Raw genomic sequence first — 15,876 nt, 5'->3', positions numbered from 1 at the left:
AAAACGGTAAGAGAGATTACTTGGGAACAGAGACACGAAGAAAGTCGTTCGTCCGTCACTCGAGATACAATAGGGGTATGACAGAAGCGGTGCATACTGCCCCCATGCACTGCACAGTGGCTTGGTGGAGTATACATGTAGATGCAGACAGGTGTGTCACTTCTGGTGGCTGATCGTAATAACGTACGTGTGTGTGTGTGTGTGTGTGTGTGTGTGTGTGTGTGTGTGTGTGCGCGCGCGCGCGGTGGAAACACGGCTGCTTCCGCAGCCGCACAGAAAAGAGTGCAGAGCGAGCTGGACAAAAGGAACACGCCGCCATTACGCGATTGTTCTCCGCAGACAGCTGAAAGCTCTGAAGACGCGCTTACTCAAACAGCCGTGCTCCACCGTGTTCTCGTCCCAGAGAGTAACACCTCGCCACCAGCCTTTCATCGCAACCCTCTGCGAGAAATCACCACCACCACAGGGACGGTAGTAATTTCGTCAGCGAATCTTATCACTGATAAGCCTTCACCCCGAAGTTTCATCGCGCTCCTCAACCTCTCTTATTTCAGTCATTCCTTGTTCGATGTGTAGACTGAACAGCACAGGCTGAAGATTAAAAAATGAAATGGTTCTGAGCACTATGGGACTTAACTTCTGAGTCATCAGTCCCCTAAAACTTAGAACTACTTAAACCTTACTAACCTAAGGACATCACACACATCCATGCCCGAGACAGGATTCGCACCTGCGACCGCAGCGGTCGCGCGGTTCCAGACTGTAGCGCCTAGAACCGCTCGGCCACTCTGGCCGGCGGTTGAAGATTACATCGGTGTCGTATGTCCTTTCTAATCCGAGCGTTCTTGGTTTCGCATTCATTATGATAGCGGCTCCCTTAAACTTGGCTGTGAATGCATGCGTGCATGACACGTGTGTGGGTACTTGGCGGCCTTCACACTCGTCTATGACGATCACCAGACGTCAGACAAAACCTGAACTCGTCAGCGGAGAGAACCGGATGACATTGGACCAGTTTCCATTACCGTTGACACTGTGCACACGCGTCCCCCCCGCCCCCCCCCCTCCCCCCCTTATTTGCGCACAACGGTGCTATGGCGGGGGGAGGGTTGCAGAGGGGTAAATCCATGAGATTCATTGGAAGAATCCTAAGGAAATGCAGTTCGAAAACAAAGGAAGTAGGTTACAGTACACTTGTTCGCCCACTCCTTGAATACTGCTCCGTACCAGATAGGCTTGATAGAAGAGATAGAGAAGATCCAACGGAGAGCAACGCGCTTCGTTACAGAGTCATTTAATAATCGCGAAAGCGTTACGGAGATGATGAACTCCAGTGGAAGGCTCTGCAAGAGAGACGCGCAGCAGCTCGGTACGGGCTTTTGTTGAAGTTTCGAGAACATACCTTCACCGAGGATTCAAATGGTTCAAATGGCTGAGCACTATGGGACTTAACATCTGAGGTCATCAGTCCCCTAAAGCTACTTAAATGTAACTAACTTGAGGACACACACACATCCATGCCCGAGGCAGGATTCGAACCTGCGTCCGTAGCGGTCGCGCGGTTCCAGACTGAAGCGCCTAGAACCGCTCGGCCATACCGTCCGGCCACCGAAGAGTCAAGCAGTATATTACTCCCTTTTACGTATATCTCGGGAAGAGACCATGAGGATAAAATCAAAGAGATTAGAGCCCATACAGAGGCATACCGACAATCTTTCTTTCTACGAACAATACGAGACTGGAATAGAAGGGAGAACCGATAGAGGTACTCAAGGTACCCTCCGCCACACACCGTCGGGTTCATTGTCCCCGAGCGAAGTGTGGCCCCTCTCCATCTTATTAAAATGTGAAAAACACGTCGCTCAGCCCCCATTCCGTACTAAGCCATCATCCTTGTTAAATTACTCCGTATGGCTCAAAAAGTGGAAAAAGCAGCCCGCATCTCGTGGCCGTGCGGTAGCGTTCTCGCTTCCCACGCCCGGGTTCCCGGGTTCGATTCCCGGCGGGGTCAGGGATTTTCTCTGCCTCTTGATGGCTGGGTGTTGTGTGATGTCCTTAGGTTAGTTAGGTTTAAGTAGTTCCAAGTTCTAGGGGACTGATGACCATCGATGTTAATTCTCATAGTGCTCAGAGCCATTTGAAGCATTTGGAAAAAGCAAGAAAAAATAAAGAGAGAGTCGATTTTATTCGTAGTACTTAATCGTAGGGAAATATAGGCGTCCCAAAAATAGGGCGCTAAATGTATGCTTGAACATAAATGCATGTGCTAGTCTAGCTTGCGGTGTTTTATTTTTGACCACTTACGATAGCTGTGCAATCCTCTCGATACGTTGCTGGTGTCAGTCTTGGTCAGTACAGTGTTGGCTCAAAATGGCTCTGAGCACTATGGGACTTAACATCTATGGTCATCAGTCCCCTAGAACTTAGAACTACTTAAACCTAACTAACCTAAGGACACCACACAACACCCAGTCATCACGAGGCAGAGAAAATCCCTGACCCCGCCGGGAATCGAACCCGGGAACCCGGGCGTGGGAAGCGAGAACGCTACCGCACGACCACGAGCTGCGGACAGTACAGTGTTCTGTGCAGTGGTGAGTCTATTGTGTCGGAGCTAAATGAATTTGAAGGTGGCCAACTGTTGGTGCTCGTATCCTGGATGCTTCCGTAGCCAAGGGAGCCGAAGTGTTTGGCGTCTCAAGAGGTGCGGCATGGAAGATTTGTACCGCTTACGGGGAAAGCAAAAAAACATTGCCCTATAAGTAACGACGCGGACGAAAGTGCGCTTTCACCGATCGTAACAGACGTTCATTGAAGAGGGTTGTGACGAAAAATAGAGAGGACGACAGCTGCAAAAGTCACTGCAAAACTGAATGTCGCACTCAAAACTCCTGTCAGCACAAAAAAAAAAAAAAAAAAAAAAAAAAAAAAAAATTACAGGAAGGGAGCTACATAAGCACAGAATTGCACGGCGAGCTGGCATTGCAAAACCGCTCCTCAGTGATGCAAATGCGCGCAGCAGTAAAACGTGAAACCGTGAAACCTGCGTTATGGAGCGACGGAAGACAGTCATTTGGTTGGACGAGTCTTGTTCCACACTGCTTCCAACTTCTGGCCGAGATTATGTCGTCAGAATGAAGCATGCTCGTGCTTCGCTGATGATTTGGGCAGCCATATCGTAGTATTGCATGTACGCTATGGTTGCTCTCTAAGGTCACGTCACTGGCAATGATGATGTGACCATTTTGGCTGAGAAGTTCCATCCTATGGTACATTGTTTTTTTCCGCAATGGTGATGGTGTGGGTGAATACAATAGGGCTCCTGTTACACAACCCACATTCTCCAGGACTGATTTTTGTGAGCTTGCCAGATTTCAATATTATTGAGTCTTAACGTTGTACTTCGGAGGGAAGGGTGCGTGAACGATATTCACCTGCATTAACGTTAACCGAAAATGCCGCCATTGCAGGGAGAATGGTGCAGGATTCCCTTGAAGATAATGTGGCACATTGGTTTCAGGCGTTTCAATATTTTTGTCCGCCCCGTGTATCTTGTCTAAAACGGGCATTATGAGAGCTGTCACTAATTATAAAGTTTCAGATAATTGACACTTGTATACAATTTTTATTTATTATTAAAAATTTCTAACATAACTGATACATCAGCCATGTAATTACAGTTCGCATGAATGTAAGGAACAAGGCTGATTAGGTCTTCTGTAGACACATCAAAAAAAAGTTTTGCGTCACCTCGGTTCCGAGAGTTCCGGAACCTGTTCAGAAGATTGGAATACAGACGAACATTAACATCATTTCCGCCCTTCTAATTGCTGATGAAAACCACATATCGCATGTTGTACCACAATACAGAGAGACCTTCAGATGTGGTGGCCCTGATTGCTGTACACGCTGCTATCTCTAATGCCCAGTAGCGCGTCCTCTTGCATTCATGCATGCCTGTATTCGTCGTGGCTTACTGTCCACAAGTTCATCAAGGCATTGTTGGTCCAGATTGTCCCACTCCTAAACGGCGGTTCGGTGGAAATCAGACTGATTGGTGGGTCACGTCGTCCATACACAGCCCTTTCCAATCTACCCCAGGCATGTTTGATAGTGTTCACGTCTGGACAACCTTCTGGCCACTCTAGTCGAGCGATATCTTCATCCTGAACGAAGTCGTGCACAAGGTGTGAACGATGGGGGCGCAGATTGCCGTCCACGAAGACGAATGCCCCGCCAAATGGCAACAGCGCATGGCGGCCTGGATGGTCACCCATCCAAGTGCCGACCACGCCCGACTGCGCTTAACTGCGGTGATCTCACGGGAACCGGTGTATCCACTGCGGCAAGGCTGTTGCCACCCTACCATATACACCAGACAGAATTGTCGTTCGCTAGGTGCCCTCGTATGTGGTGCAAATCGCGATTCAGCGGTGGTGCACATTTGTCGTTTATTTTCCCCTTCGCTCGCGGGAGTCCACACGCCTGGGAGTAGGAGAAAACCGCGCTTCTATCGTCTTCGTGTAGTGCGGTGGACAGTTCTTCTGATTTGAGAATAAGAGAGAATAAAACACTGGCAGAGCAGCACTTTCGCGAATGAACTCCCGCCGCAGCCGAGAAATGGGAGCGCTAAGTTGTGCGGGTCTCCAGCTGCTGCTACTGCTGGGCGCGCGGGACAGAAGTTTGCCCGCAGTGTCCCCAGTGGAACTGAGTGACCGCCCCCAGCCGCGCGAGACGGCCTCGCGTATACAAAATGCGCCCCCCAGCCAGTGTGCGGTTTTTGCTAAGTTTCCTCCGAGGGGTCAGGCCAATTCTGGGCTGCTTCATCGCATTTTCGTACAGGAGAAAGTTCTGGTCAAAACTGGAGGGAAAAACTCCTTTACAGTACCCCATATTCTCATCATCGTTTAGCCGTCGGCACTCGGACCGTGCATCTGAGCGTTGAGCGTGCCGAGTTTCTGACGCCATAGCGTGGAATAGCACGTTCGGGAGTCTTTCCGAACGTGCAGAGCAATATCTGGCATGTCAGATATTCTGAACGTGCGTCTGAGCGTTGACCAATGAGATGGCACAGCGCCACCTACGTCACACGCACGCCGTCTCCCTTCAGTACGGAGTTGAGGGCGCCATATTGGCGTTCATTTCAAGCCTATATGTACGAGGGCAGTTCAATAAGTAATGCAACATATTTTTTTTTCTCGGCCAATTTTTGGTTGAAAAAACCGGAAATTTCTTGTGGAGTATTTTCAAACATTCCCGCTTCGTCTCGTATAGTTTCATTGACTTCCGACAGGTGGCAGCGCTGTAGCGCTGTACGGAGCTGTTAAAATGGCGTCTGTAACGGATGTGCGTTGCAAACAACGGGCAGTGATCGAGTTTCTTTTGGCGGAAAACCAGGGCATCTCAGATATTCATAGGCGCTTGCAGAATGTCTACGGTGATCTGGCAGTGGACAAAAGCACGGTGAGTCGTTGGGCAAAGCGTGTGTCATCATCGCCGCAAAGTCAAGCAAGACTGTCTGATCTCCCGCGTGCGGGCCGGCCGTGCACAGCTGTGACTCCTGCAATGGCGGAGCGTGCGAACACACTCATTCGAGATGATCGACGGATCACCATCAAACAACTCAGTGCTCAACTTGACATCTCTGTTGGTAGTGCTGTCACAATTTTCACCAGTTGGGATATTCAAAGGTTTGTTCCCGCTGGGTCCCTCGTTGTCTAACCGAACACCATAAAGAGCAAAGGAGAACCATCTGTGCGGAATTGCTTGCTCGTCATGTGGCTGAGGGTGACAATTTCTTGTCAAAGATTGTTACAGACGATGAAACATGGGTTCATCACTTCGAACCTGAAACAAAACGGCAATCAATGGAGTGGCGCCACACCCACTCCCCTACCAAGAAAAAGTTTAAAGCCATACCCTCAGCCGGTAAAGTCATGGTTAGTCTTCTGGGACGCTGAAGGGGTTATTCTGTTCGATGTCCTTCCCCATGATCAAACGATCAACTCTGAAGTGTATTGTGCTACTCTTCAGAAATTGAAGAAACGACTTCAGCGTGTTCGTAGGCACAAAAATCAGAACGAACTTCTCCTTCTTGATGACAACGCAAGACCTCACACAAGTCTTCGCACCCGAGAGGAGCTCACAAAACTTCAGTGGACTGTTCTTCCTCATGCACCCTACAGCCCCGATCTCGCACCGTCGGATTTCCATATGTTTGGCCCAATGAAGGACGCAATCCGTGGGAGGCACCACGCGGATGATGTAGTTATTGATACAGTACGACGTTGGCTCCGACATCGACCAGTGGAATGGTACCGTGCAGGCATACAGGCCCTCATTTCAATATGGCGTAAGGTCGTAGCATTGAATGGAGATTACGTTGAAAAATAGTGTTGTGTAGCTAAAAGATTGGGGAATAACCTGGTGTATTTCAATGCTGAATAAAACAACCTCTGTTTCAGAAAAAAAAATGTTGCATTACTTATTGAACTGCCCTCGTACATATGCCGTTTCTGAGCACCAGCATATTGAGAATCGCTGGAAAACTCGTAGTTCACTGTGTGATTCGTTCCAGTAAAATAATGAGAAAGATCATATTCGTGGCAAAGGAATTCTTGTAACTTGCGTATTATGAGAGTAGGCTATTTGAAGGCAGCGACACACTGAAGATCCACCCAAAAGGCATTGTTCTTGGTACACTTTGTTATAATTAAACTACAATTAGTAACATATCTACGATTGTTTTCTGCAGTACCTAACATACTAGATTAGACATTCGGAGTCTGTTATTGGTGTAGCGTAATGAGTAGAGTCACTGCCCCTACAGATTGGGGTGGTGGTTCGCTTCTTGCCACTTCCACATTTTTTTCCTAACATTCGCGTTTTTATTGGATTCTGATACTTTATTATTAGTTTAATATAAGTATATGCTATAATATTTGATGTTATGTATATATAAGTTCACCTTTTTTTGATGGATGACTTCGTTCGATTGGCTCAATCTACAGGACAGCTTGCGCTGCTTGTCTAAAGATATTTTGCTCCTTTTTCTTTTACGCTTCGTAGTTCACATGTTGCAAAGATTCTGCTACTGGGTAGGAGCACTGATCAAGTAAGACTGACGTCGAGGTTTTGCCAAAATGTGGGAATGATGAAATAATGTTTATCGTATGCAGAGAAATATTCCAAATTTGTACCGCGCTGTTTGTAATGGAATTTTTATGAGCCTGTGTCCTTTTGACTGGACATGGTACTTTCCTTTTAGTGGACGATGGAGGAAACGCGCGTCTTAATAGAGCTAACGTGGGAATTTTACCCACGCCCGTTGAGTAAACAGTGTGATTTACGAACTACTAGAAACATCCCTCAACTGCCGCTGGAGTGCGTTGCGATCGCATATACCACGTTGGGGCCCACGTACCGTATGCACAAGTCGCATCGTTCCTGAGCGTTCAGCAGAACGTTGAACTTGGCACGCCCAGCGTTAACGTTCGACAGCACGGTCCGTGTGCCGACGGCTTTAGGTTCTGAATGTTACAGAGCTCTTAGCGAACATATAACACGTCAGCCTCATTTGCAAATAGAAACCAATTTTTACCTAGGTTTCAGCCAAAATAATTTGGCCTTATTCAGAAGCTGTTGACACTAAACTACTGCATGCCAAAGTTTGGCCATGTCAAGAATAAAACTATAACACCGTAGTACGCAGTCATAAATCTACATTACTTAGCGGAAGGGAAACAGCAGGCCCCACTGCGCGGACGAGTTCCAGTGCAGACGTATCAAGTTGAAATTTTGTCATTCAGTAAAGTCTGCGATCCCTTGGTAGTGTAAAAAAATTAACCTTAGTCACTGCAGTTAGAAGATACGGCCATTTGTGTCACTTATTTTAGTAGTTGAAGCCTCACTCATTACAACCTAGAAGGTACTTCCCGTTGACCTAGAATCTTGATATGTTGTAAAAAGCAAGGTAACGCAGTAAAAGGAGAGAGAAACTCCCAAAATTGTTAAATTGTAATTGCCACAAGAAAAAAATTATTTTTGTCGTTTATCAAATTGGCTACCTGTCCTTCTGTTAAGACCTTCTATATTAGAATTGGGTAGACTTGTATACTGAAGAGCCAAAGAAACTGCTACACCTGCCTAATTTCGTGTAGAGCCCCCGCGAGCACGCAGAAGTGTTGGAACACGACGTGGCATGGACTCGACTCATGTCTGAAGCAGTGCTGGAGGGAACTGACACCATGAATCCTGCAGGGCTGTCCGTAAATCCATGACAGTACGAGGGGATGGAGATCTCTCCTGAACAGCACGTTACAAGGCATCCCAGATATGTTCAATAATGTTCATGTCTGGGGGATTTGGTGGCCAGCGGAAGTGTTGAAACTCCTGGAGCTACTATCAGTCTAGGGCGCTGCAGTCATGGACTGTGCGGCTGGTCCCGGAGGAGGTTCGAGTCCTCCCTCGGGCATGGGTGTGTGTGTTTGTCCGTAGGATAATTTAGGTTAAGTAGTGTGTAAGCTTAGGGACTGATGACCTTAGCAGTTAAGTCCCATAAGATTTCACACACATTTGAACAGCTACTATCAATTCTGGACATGTGGGGTGTCGGATTGCCGTGCTGGAATTGCCCAAGTCCGTCGGAATACACAATGGACACGAATGGAAGCAGGTGATCAGACAACCTGCTTACGTTCACCTGTCACAGTCGTAACTAGACATCACTCCAACTGCACACGTCCTACACCAATACAGAGCCTCCACCAGCTTCAACATTCCCCTGCTTACATGCAGGGTTGATGGATTCATGAGGCTGCCTCCATATCAGTACACGTTCGTCCGGTCGATATAGTTTGAAACGAGACTCGTCCGACCAGGCAACATGTTTCCAGTCATCAACAGTCCAATGTTGGTGTTGACGGGCCCAGGCGAGGAGTAAAGCTTTGTGTCGCGCTGTCATCAAGGATACACGAGTGAGCGTTTGGCTCCGAAATACCATATCGATGATGTTTCGTTGAATGGTTCGCACTTTGACACTTGTTGATGGCCCAGCTTTGAAATCTGCAAAATCTGCTGAAGGGTTGCACCTCTGTCTCGTTGAACGATTCTCTTCAGTTGTTGTTCGTCCCATTCTCACAGGATCTTTTTCCGGCCGCAGCGATGTCGGTGATTTGAAGTTTTACCGTATTCCTGATAGTGACGGTTCATTCGTGAAATGGTCGTATGCGAAAATACCCACTTCATTGCTACCTCGGAGATGCTGTGTCCCATCGCTCTTGCACCGACTGTAACACCACGTTCAGACACACTTAAATCTTGATATCGCGCCATTGTAGCAGCAGTAACAGATCAAACAACTGCGGCAGACACTTGCTGTCGTACGTAGGCGTTGCCCATCGCTGCGCCGTATTTTGCCTGTTTGCATATCTCTCTAGTTGAATGCTCATGCGTATACCACTTTCTATGGCACTTCAGTGTATCTTGCCTATATCGATAACTGGTGAAAATCGCAGAGATTCTCGATTCTGAAAGTCCCCTGGAGAAATGTTGAGCCACGCTGCCTCTGTAGCCCTCCATGAAAGTGAAAGTGTTGCCAGAGCAGAATTTTGTGTCCCATAAACGTTCGATGGGATTCATGTCGGGCTATCTGCGTGACCAAATCATTCGCACTAACTGTCGAGAATGTTCTGCAAACCAATCCCGGACAGTTGTGGCTTGGCGACAAGGCGCATTGTCATCTATAACAATTCGATCGTCGTCTGGCAAGGTGAAGTCCATGAATGGCTGTAAATGGTCTCAAAGTGGACAAACATAACAATTTCCAGTCGATGATCGGTTCATTTGGACCAGAGGACGCAGCCCATTCTGTGTAAACACAGCCCACACCACCATGGTGTCCATTAATGTCCATTGTGCATTCCGACGGACTTTGGCAATTCCAGCAGGACAGTGCGACACCCCACACGTCCAGAATTGCTACAGAGTGGCTCCAGGAACACTTCTGAGTTTAAACAGTTCCGCATGCCACGTCATGTTGCGGGACATCTACGTGCTCGCGGGGGTCCTACACGATATTAGGCAGATGTAAAAGTTTCTTTGGCTCTTGATTGTAGATTTGCTTTAATAAAGCCTAAAAGGAAAGGAAGATTGCTGTGCTCCATTATTTTGAAAGTCATAACAGTCGTGGAGTGCATCCCACATTCGTAATGGAAGGTAACATGATACAGTGAAACTACTTTATTTAAATGAGTGTGTCTGTACTTAAATTGCTGAATTACTGAGACACAATATCCTAGCGCAGTGCAATCTGACTGCTCAAAAAAAGATAACCAGACGTCAAATAATTCAAAAGAATGGCCCTGACTAAAAAGAAATCCTAGCAATAACCTATACATTTTATTAAGCACTTACCTCACAAAAATCTTCATTACGCGAACTACTGCAATACAGCGAGCGTCAGGAGTGCCAGCTAAATATATTTTAACTACGAAAGCTACTAACTGCTAATAGGCATGTGGTTAGCAAAGGAAAGATTTTGTTGCAAACCAAATAATGTATTTTTTTTTACCTTAATAATGTGACATCCAGTTCAGACACGAATATAAATCGTTATTGACATCTAGTACAAAGGTATATAATCATGAATAATATTTAATCTCCAAGTCGAACACGTGCAGATCGTTAACCTGCGCTAACACTTCAGACCTCTACCCTCCACCAATGCTCACATCTAACATCCATCACTGCTGGCTGTTCACCTCCAACTGCCCAACAGTACTTCCATCACTGCTGCCGATTAACTTCCAACAACGAGTCCGACCAGCCACATAGTCTCTTAGGCCGGTATTACACTATCAAATATCTTTGTCAAAGATACGATCAAATATGTGATCAAATATTCCGTCAAATACATTTGACAAAGATCTTTGACGTAGCGCTAGAAGGGGTGTTACACTGTCATCATATTTTTCGTCAAAGTTCAAGATGGCTGACAACAACAACTTGTTATTAACCGCAGCAGTTGCATGTACCACAATTGCTCTGTGTGCACATGCGAAGGAGAAGCCAGGGAAAAAAAAGAAAACTTACCTGGGTGAAGCCGTGGGTTTTACGACGACACGATAAAAGTATTCAACAAAACTTGTTACGTGAGTTTAATAGTGGAGGACGTCAAGACGTACATCAGTTACTTAAGAATGGATGAGCATACATTCCTATATGTGCTCAATGAAGTGTATCCTCATATCACAAAGCACAATATTCACTTAAGAACTGCTACATCTGCAGAAGACAGGCTCACTGTAACTCTGATTCCTTGCTACAGGAGATGGTTGGGTTAGGTTAGGTTAGGTTAGGTCAGGTCATTTTGTTAATCTATTTTTGTATTCAGCGTACCTCACGTTGTAAAGCGCCTCATCAGCTTCATACATCTCTATTAATTTTGTAGTTGTCGGCACACACCAGTTGTATTTACCGGCAAAGTTTATAAAAACACTACAGACGACAGAATGCTGCAGCGATGCTAGCGCTCCATGTGGTAACATATCACATTGCAGTGAACAGAAGACAAGCGACTTCTTTGATCAAATCTACAGCGAGGCCCTAGATTTGATCAAATATTGGACGACATTTGACAGAGTTCCCTATTACACCATCAAATTTCTTTGACAAAGATATTGGACAAAGAAATTTGATAATGTAATACCGGCCTTACAAAGAAAGCGCAGTCAGAGATCGAATGCAAAGCGCTACACAGCGCTGCCAACACAGAAGCAACCCACTCACAATAGTAGTGATCTCTGCAGTTTGCGCTGGGCGTAACTGGAGTAGGTCGATGGCTGTACATGCAGCGCGATTTAAATCGGGCCGGGATAGAGGCAGTTTAATTCCGCAGCGGTATTCACATTGCGAGCGCGGAATGGGGGACGACCGCGGGTCAGCCTAAATAGCGCAGGTGTCCGGTCGCGCCTGGACCGGTTCGCACCTTCCGCGTCAGACACAGCACCAGCCCAGCCTAACGAAGCGGGGCGGCCCAGGCCACGCCTCAGCTCTTACAAGTTGTCTGCGCCGCATTTAACAGCCGCAGTAATGAAACGACCGTGACTCACTGGAAACCGCGTTAGGTAAAGACGACTCACTCATTGCCTAATTACACCACTTTGTAGTGCCGGGTGGATCCATATTGGTTCAAAAATGGTTCAAATGGCTCCGAGCACTATGGGACTCAACTGCTGAGGTCATTAGTCCCCTAGAACTTGGAACTAGTTAAACCTAACTAACCTAAGGACATCACAAACATCCATGCCCGAGGCAGGATTCGAACCTGCGACCGTAGCGGTCTTGCGGTTTCAGGCTGCAGCGCCTTTAACCGCACGGCCACTTCGGCCGGCTATCCATATTGGGAACACTGTGTTTAGTGAAATTTGCGCCCATCCTGTAAAATTTGCAGTCCAGTACTGCTGCGAACTACCTGTCCGCCCAAGTCCATTCGGGAGGACGACGGTTCAATCCCGTCTCCAGCCATCCTGATTTAGGTTTTCCGTGATTTCCCTAAATCGTTTCAGGCAAATGCCGGGATGGTTCCTTTGAAAGGGCACGGCCGATTTCCTTCCCTAACCCGAGCTTGCGCTCCGTCTCTAATGACCTCGTTGTCGACGGGACGTTAAACACTAACCTCCTCCTCCGCCCAAGTCAGGGTCCACCTGTACCCGAGAGTCCACGGGTACCGGAAACGCCCCGTATTCCTGCACCGAGGTGCTGCACAGGGCTGTGTTAGCCGCATCGACGCCGCCATAAAAATGACCACCGGCGTAGACCTCGGAAATGCTGTGTCCCATCACACCAAATTCAAACTCACTTAAACATTGGTAACCTGCGATTGTAGCAGCAGTAACCGATGTAACAACTGCGCCAGACACTTACTGTTTCGCGCGACTGATGACCTCGCCATTTAGTCCCATATCCCTCTCAATCAATCAAGAACGACACATTCCACTGCGCAAATTAGAAGCAGAAATTGCGGGTGGACAAGTATTAGCGGGGAAGATAAAGAGAGGACACTTAGTCTTGTGAAGGCGTTGCCGACCGCAGCACCGTATTCTGTCTGTTTGTGCCTCTCTGAATTTGAATACGCCTGCGTATAACAGTTTCTTTGGCGCTTCAATGTATTTGCCTCGGCGCTGGTTTCGTATAGCACCATTTTGCCATACACAGTATGCTTTCACTACGGCTGCATGCGAAGAGTTTACGAACTTAGCTGTTTCTGAAATGCTTCCACCCTTGGCCAATAATCATGTCCATTTGGACATCAAATAAATCGCTCCTTTCCTTGATAACGACAGCGACTGAACTGCTTACCGCGTCCCTCCGGCAGCTTTATATACCGTCTACTACTAGCGCTGCCATATGCCGTAGTGGGTGGTTATTGTACGTTGACGTCGGACATAGCGAGTGGTTACATTAATGTGACGGAGCCTTGTAGAAAGAAAAGATCTGCTTTGCACTCACAGTTCCAGGTACGCGCATGTAGCTGTATGAGTGAGAGGGGAAGTTGTGTGCAGTTTATGTGATCCATATACATCCATAATGCTTACCGTATAGTAAGTACCCAAGGCCCCCCCCCACCCCCACCCCCACGCCCTAACGTATAGAACAGCTGGGTAACTTCAACTCCGTTTTTACAAAACGTAGTTGTTTGACACATTTCAATGTTTATGACGTGTATCTCCTGAACTATGTGTCATACAAGAGTGTGATTTCGCAGATGCAGCCAGTGGTATATGTGGATAATGCCAGCAAATTGTTTTGCGAGAAGAGCTGTTAGTAGAGAAGCAACAAATTAAGACGAATGCCTCAAGCTGAAGTTTAACTGTGTAAACAGTGGAAATGTGGGAAGCGATAAACGTTTCTTGTATACATACATACATACATACATACATTAATCCTTGTTCGATAGATCATAAATACATTTCGTAGTGATGTGGAACGTGTCACTTTAACAAAAGTTTCCTTTACACAAAATAATTAATTTTTTACAGTTACTACTTCATATCTAAGAATTCATCTATGGAGTAGGAGTTGTGATTCAGAAATTCTTTTAATTTGCTTTTAAATGTTGGTTGGCTATCTGTCAGACTTTTAATACTGTTTGGCAAATGACCAAAGATTTTTGTGGCAGCAGAATTCACCCTTTTCTGTGCCAAAATGAGATGTAATCCAGAATAGTGAATACCATCCTTTCATCTATTGTTGTAGCTATGTACTTCGCTGTTATATTTGATTTGGGGTGGGTTATTAATGACAAATTTCGTAAGTGAATATATGTATTGCGAAGTGAATATATGTATTTTGTGGGGAGTGTCGGCGAGAAAATGTTTCGTAATGATTTGAAGTTACATTTAAATGTTGTTCGAAGCCGCTAACTGCTCTCGTTTTCAAACACTGGGTAAAATAGTCTGGTAATCTGCACGCGTGAGTCACACTGCCTCTAGACTTGCGCAAAGTTTCTACCCGTAATACTTGACTTAGTTTTCTTAACCCTTTAACGTAAGATTACACCCCTTAATGAGTAATTATAAAAGCATTTTAAATTTTTAATTCGTTGAACAACTGCGTAAAATTTTGAAAATTTTAGTTTTGTTGGCACTGGTAGCCATTATATAGGCAACCTGCAAATTGGCAATGCCCCGGCTTGGCCGTTTAGTGATACAGTTGTGCAACTTATCTGATGTACATTGCAAGTACCATATTCTGATCCACGTGTATGTACCAAACTTTTTGTATTAGTTTAAAATATGCTGTTTCAAGTACAAGAGAGATGATCTCTCTTAATTCATTATTTGTAATTTGGCTTTTATGTTTCCCATCGACGTTACTGAAGATGTGGTCCCACGTAATAATTCAGGAACTGCATTCGACAGAAAATAAAACAGATAATAATCATAGAGAATAAAATTCTTCTGGGTATTATGCCGCGTCATTGCTAAAAGCAAACAACGATAATAAACTAAGACCGACGTTTCGGCCGAATTGTAACGGCCTTCCTTAGGGCACGACTGGTTTTGCATGGGGACAGGTGCTTCTACAGGGTGGCGCACGAATTGTGTTACCATTTTGTTTTTTAATATAAACTTTGTCAATACAATGTGAAAGGAACATATACTACAATGAAGAGCCGTCCATGGAGATTTGTTCTAACTCAGCACATGCTCAATATGTCCACCATTTCGTTTCCTAACTTCCTTCAAACTAACATTAAAGTTAGTGATTACCCTACGGCACATGTCTTCCGTAATTTCGCTGCAAGCTTGAAGAATAAGTCTTATGAGCTCCATTAAATCACGTGGACGTTTCGGGAAAATTTTTTCCTTTATGTACCCTCAAAGAAAAGAGTCACATAGCTTGAGGTCTGGACTATTGGGGGGCCAATTTTGTCCGTCATTGAAGCGACCTGGAAACTTGAGTGAAATGATCCGCATGTCGAAATGCTCGTGTAAAAACTCCAGCACAGTGTTTGCAGTATGTGGCCTTGCTTCATCTTGCATGAACCACTGCGTGTTGAAGGGCAAGGCAGTAGCAAGAAGCTGTGGAATCAAGCTATTGCGAGCATGCTCAAATAACGCTCGCTGTTCACAGTTTCTTCAAAGAAAAAGGGTCCGATAAGTCCGTGACTGGAAATTGCTGCCCACGCTGTAATCCTCGGAGCATAATGTTCATGAAGCACTTGTGGGTTTTCAGTGACCCAAAAGCGTACATTTTGTTTGTTAACCACACCGTCAAAATGAAAATGCACCTCTTCTGAAAGCCAAACGTTGTTGAGTGTTTCTTCCCTATCCTCCGCCCACTGAGCAAACAGTAGTCTCTGTTGCTTATGTT

The 15,876-nt window shown here is 46.0% G+C and overlaps 1 pseudogene; it reads right to left on the bottom strand.

Annotated features, from left to right (window-relative positions):
• Positions 1–4,241: 4,241 nt before the first annotated feature.
• Positions 4,242–4,359, bottom strand: LOC124717467 (annotated as a pseudogene).
• Positions 4,360–15,876: the final 11,517 nt, after the last annotated feature.

Source organism: Schistocerca piceifrons, chromosome 9 (genome assembly GCF_021461385.2).
Source record: "Schistocerca piceifrons isolate TAMUIC-IGC-003096 chromosome 9, iqSchPice1.1, whole genome shotgun sequence".
Classification (NCBI taxonomy): domain Eukaryota; kingdom Metazoa; phylum Arthropoda; class Insecta; order Orthoptera; family Acrididae; genus Schistocerca; species Schistocerca piceifrons.
This window is presented reverse-complemented; position numbering and strand designations above follow the sequence as displayed.